Below are 6,000 nucleotides of genomic sequence, written 5' to 3'. Positions count from 1 at the left end.
AAGGACATCAAAATTTTATACCAGCTTTGGAATAGCTTTGATTGCTGTCAAGCCAAAATTTGAGATTCCAATTTTGGGTTTGAATAGTTGTACAACAGTGAGGCTTTATAGTTACAGCCAACACACGTACAAGGAATATATTATATTTGGTAGTTAGGAAAAAGAGTATGGAAAGAGATAGGTCAAGGAATATCACCATTTACTCTTTGAAATCCCCTCCATTAAAGCTAAATATAAGTCAAGCATTATAGCCTTGATATTCTAATTATGACCATCAAAAAGAGTTCTACTACATTTCCTAATATAATCAGAACAAACCGTTTGAGTCCCTTTACTGTATAAATAAATGTTTATAATATCCTAATTGATGTTCACACATTATGGTTTTCTATATCACTACTTTTCTTTCCTAATGCATCTTGCTAAGATAGAAAAATTAAAGTCAAATTTTATTGCATGGCCCTTGTCAAAGGTAAGAAATCTCATATTTTACCATTTGAGAAAAGTGAGACCGAAATTTATCATCTTAATAGAATTGTAGTATGTCATGATTTTGACCACTAAAAAGGTGGATTTGAATCTTATTGCCTGTCTAAGTTATTTATTAAAAAGAAAAAAATCTGCTTTAGGCATTAAACCCAAAGTTATTCAGTTTTGATTTTTGAAGGTAAGGAAATTCTGGATGAAGAAAGTTAGTGAATACTCCTATATGTTTTTACTTTCTACGCTAGTTTCCTAATAGAAATTAATTTTGTAAATGCTCCTTAGAGCAATCAATTAAATGTATAAAACATTATATGTTTTTACTTTTAGAGTTGTCAATATCATTAGATATAAGATGTTTTTTCTCTAAAAAAAAAAGACATAAGATGGTTTAAAAAAATATGCTAATAGCATTATTTTTGAGTCAGAGGATCCAGTTATTTAAGGAATGCAAGTTTGTAAAATTTCATAATTCAAAATCATTAGAATTTACGCCAATATGTATAAAAGATATTTAGTTTCAGCACGTTTCTTCTAAAATAAATTCCATCATTGTTGCTAAGTTATAAAATTTTATATCTTCATATGTTCCACCATAGAATGAACAAAGTTTACCATTTAAACTTTTCCATGTATAATTACACTTTGAGAATGGAGAATTTAAATTGTTTCATACATAAATCCCACCAAAAGGTTTCATGAAATCTTTAGTGGTCTTTAGCATCATGCTTTCACTGAGCCACTACACTTCAGATCTTAATATAAACTATATTACACCTCATTTATATAAAAATCAATATTAAGCCCCCAACAAATTTTATTCATTTGTGGTTAATATTATTTGTGAATTTCTTACTTGACAAGGTTGCTCCAAGTCTAACACTTTGCACAGTATAAGTACTAAACTATTCACTAGTGTAACTAGACTCGCTTGATTGTACCTATATTCTTAAGAAATTGTCAAGAAGAACCTGCCAAGAAAAATATCAAAAACCCTTAAGTGGAAAAGGGTAATACAACCAAAGATTATGAAAATTCCTTTGACATCACAAATGGGGAGTCAAGCCCCAATAGCTTTGAAGCCAATATCAACCCACCAAAAAAGAGCTCATTGAAAGGGAATCAACTTAAAAGGATACCAAAAGTCCCACACACACATCCAAGTCACTTGTCATGTGCGCGAAGTGGTTCTAAGCCAAGCATGCATGTTTTAACATCCTTGCAAAGGTGGGCTCAAATATTCAATTTTCAAAAAAGTCTCCAAGGCGACAGGTAATTAAATCTTACTCACTCTCTCTCTTGTTAACTTAATCTCCAAAACTTGATTGTGATGTGTGTAACGTATATATCTTAAATTTAAGGCATTGCATAAGTTACTAACTAAATGCGATAAAAAAAAAAAAAAATCCAAGGAAATCTTATACTTTCCTTTAGTCTAGCTCTATAATTACTAAGATTGTGAGGTCAAATTGCATTTGAAAATACAAGTTTTTGGCATAAAAACAAATATCATTACGGTTTTGCCACATTAAAAGACCATTTATTGTCTACAAAAATTTAAGAAAAATAAAGAATAAAAAGAAGAAAACGGTTGAAGAAAGCCAGCTACCAGGTATATAATTTTAATTGTATACTCATCATTGCATTAGGCAACGTAATTTCTGGAAAGTATACCAAAAAGTTGCTTAATAAAGAATGGTACCAATTAAGGAAGTCAACTTTGAAAATGGTAGAAAATACAAAGCAAATCAAATTCTTTTGATATATTTACCATGACTGTTGTTGCGGAGAAGAATTATGTGTATCCCATATGGAATCAAATCAAAATTTATGTCTCATAAATGTTGGGAATAGGCCTTTTTTTTTTAACTTTCAATCTTAAATGATTTTAAGATAGCCCCTCTTATTATTCCATCAAAAGCCTAGAAACTTAAAAGGAAAGTTTCAAGAAAAATCAGCAATTTGCCTAAAAGTAAGAGAAGCTGATTTTTGACTTTCCAAAGTTTAAAGATCCCAATTTTGGGTACTTAAAAGCATGAAACCGGATATTTTTGAGCTTGAAGTTCTTAATTGCTCGTTTAAAAGGGAGCACGACATGCCTAAGTTCTAGATTTAGCATATGCACAAGCACAACTAATTAATTACGTGTGCAAAACATTGTTTTCTTTTGATCAATATCATATGTTATAGTTCGTCCAAAAAAAACTCATATGTTATACACTAATGTATGCAAGTAGTGGAAGAAATATTTTTCCGTGGCTCTCTTTTTAGGAGAAATCCCACAAGCATATGATTGATTATGAACTCACAAATAATAATCATGACCCACTATTCCAAACATTTCTAAATGATATTGGCTGCTTTAATTTTGAGAAAGAATTCCAAAATATATTTGTGTTATGTAAATACTCTAAGGGACATTATGTTATATCAACATATATCGCCCTTAAATTAGAGAAAATTTTATACATTTGTGGTTAATATTATTTATGAATTTCTTCATTGGTATCGTTGCTCCTAGTCTAACACTGTGAACAAAAAGAGTACATGTAGTACATTAACTGGACTAGAGCAACTATACTATCTCGATTGTACATATACTATCAAATTCACAGGATTGAAAACGAAAACTCATCAAGAAGAGCTTGCTAAAAAGAAGGTCAAAGGTATGTGACATGATAGCATCATACCACCACATCTCTATATAATTGTTGAAACTACTATAAGGTAATTTTATTCCAAGGCCAAAAATCATGGAAAGGCCTAGACTCTTTCCATAGCATCACGAATATTTCTTTCACAATGGCACTGTTATATGTCTATAATTGTTGGCACTGCTATATGTCTATTACATAATGGCTCACACAATGGTATGTATGAGACGTGATATTAAAATATTAGCTTGAATATTTATTGAATATGAAAGTATGATGACAAATCACATGTCAAGCATAAGTACTCTCTTTAAATTGTAGTATATGTGTAACCAATTAGGCATATAATAATAGAAGCACCTGGCATAACCTTTGTCCCTAAAGGAAGGAGATATAACCTTGAATGAACAAAGTGCCCTAGTCCTTTCACCTTCAAAAGAATGAAGCAAAAGAGATCTAAGCCTTAAACATGAAATATCATGTTAAGCTTAAAAAAAGAGATCTTAAAGGCAGGAGAACTTGTTAAGAAAAATACAACAATGAAAAGATCAAAGTACATACAAAATTGTATCGTGGTTTAAGTTCTCTTGTTAAGGTAACTCATTTATTCCTTTCTTTTTAATTAGCCATGCCAAATATTATCTTATTAGAATTAAGTGCATATCAAGCTTGCATGATTATCTACAAATATGTACATATAAATCATGTTGAAAATATTGCTATAAAATTATTACAATTATCATAGCTAATATGACTATATGTTCCATCGTCATTCTATTAAGTCTCCTAGACTTAAAACATTAGATGATCATATTCACAATATGGTCATGAGTTTAAGTCTCAATAAATTCTTGTCTTTGTCAACTCACCAAAATTTTTTTTAAATTGCTTTGAAAATTATATACGGTGCAAGCACCTAACAAAGCTCGGTTTAAAATAAGCATATAGTCAAATAGCTTCAATTTTTATATATCATAGAATACTTCTCTATGATTCATATGGAATGCACTTCGTCAACTGACATCCATAATTGTATAGCAAGTAATTGCATATTTGTACATTGTCATTCTTAACAGCTAGTATTAATGAAGTGACTTAAGCATACAATTAAAAAAGAAGGAAGAGGAAATTGCTATTACAATCAGCAATGACCATAATCATCAAAGCATGAAAAAAAAAAAAAAAAAAGGGTTCCAATCATGGTAGACCACTCCTATAGTCGTCAACAAACGAGAATTGCCCTTTTCATGTTTGAACGCGGGCAACAACGTGGCCTAGTTTTTACACCTTCAAAAAAGTTGAAGCAAAAAAAAATCTAGGCCTTAGACTTGAAGTATCATGTTGAGCTCAAAGAATCTTGAAAAGTGAAGAGCTCATGATCATCTTAAAAATATAAGAGCTTGTCAAGAAGATCCCAGCAATAAAAAGATCAAGGTATGTGACAAAATGATATCGTCATTTAAGGTAACACATTTATCTGTCTCTTTTATATTCGCCTATAAAAATTTACACCTAGTAAGGTTTCATGCAAAAATGTATGCATTACTAGACAGATCACAAAAGAGGTAAAACTCTAGTATTACAAGGAAATAAGAAAAAGGTCCGCCTAGGCTATTGGTAACTTATTATTTATATATGAATTGTTCTAAAATTCTTGTTTAACCAAGCCTTGGCAAGTGCATGTGCTACTTAATGCAGATATCAACATGGCCTCAAGAAGGTCCAAAATGACATAGCAATAAGGAATCTTTCTAGCAACAAGTGACAAGATTCCTTAAATGGATGTAAGTCACCAAAAAATGGTTAAGTGATAAGATTCCGCCAAGACGGATGTAAATCACTGACGAGGCCTAAGTGACAAAATTCCTTAAATGGATGTAAGTCACTAAAAAAATGGCTAAGTGATAAGATTCCGCCAAGACGGATGTAAATCACTGAGGAAGCCTAAGTGACAAGATTCCTTAAATGGATGTAAGTCACCAAAAAAATGGCTAAGTGATAAGATTCTGCCAAGACGGATGTAAATCACTGACGAGGCCTAAGTGACAAGATTCCTTAAATGGATGTAAGTTACCTAAAAAAAAAAAAAAGGCTAAGTGATAAGATTCCGCCAAGACGGATGTAAATCACTGAGGAAGCCTAAGTGACAAGATTCCTTAAATGGATGTAAGTCACCAAAAAATGGCTAAGTGATAAGATTCCGCCAAGACGGATGTAAATCACTGACGAAGCCTAAGTGACAAGATTCCTTAAATGGATGTAAGTAAAAAAAAAAAAAAAAAAAGCTAAGTGATAAGATTCTACAAAGATGGATGTAAATCACTGATAAAACCTAAATGACAAAGCTCCGTAACTGAATGTAAGTCACCCAAAAGTGGCTAAGTGACTAAGTACCCTTAGACAAGTGTAAGCAGACAAGGATTCTCACACAAACAAAAGTCGCACGCAAATCAAGAATATCAAACGTGACAGCCAGAAAATGAATAAAAAATGGTCGTCTAAAGAAATCACCTCGCTCTTTAGCAGTGATAAAAAATGGTCGTCCAAGGAAATTACCTTACTTTTCAACAAGTGATAAAAAATGATCGTCCAAAGAAATCAACTCACTTTCAAGATCAAGCTATGTTTACTCGAACGTCCAAAACGACCTTCAAAAGGCAGATACTAAAAAGTCATTACAAAAATACTACCATTCTAAATCTAAACAAGTCAAGAATTCTCAAAGCCTGACTAGCATAAAGCAAAATCAGACTTGGGAATGGGGGGCAATTGATGAGTCCATAAAAATTACTAAGGTCGTCTATCTTAATGGACAACCTTGCATCATTAGTAGGCCAAAAGATGTAACCACTCAAGCACATTC

This window comes from Castanea sativa, chromosome 8, assembly GCF_040712315.1.
Source record: "Castanea sativa cultivar Marrone di Chiusa Pesio chromosome 8, ASM4071231v1".
Taxonomy (NCBI): Eukaryota; Viridiplantae; Streptophyta; class Magnoliopsida; order Fagales; family Fagaceae; genus Castanea; species Castanea sativa.
This window is presented reverse-complemented; position numbering follows the sequence as displayed.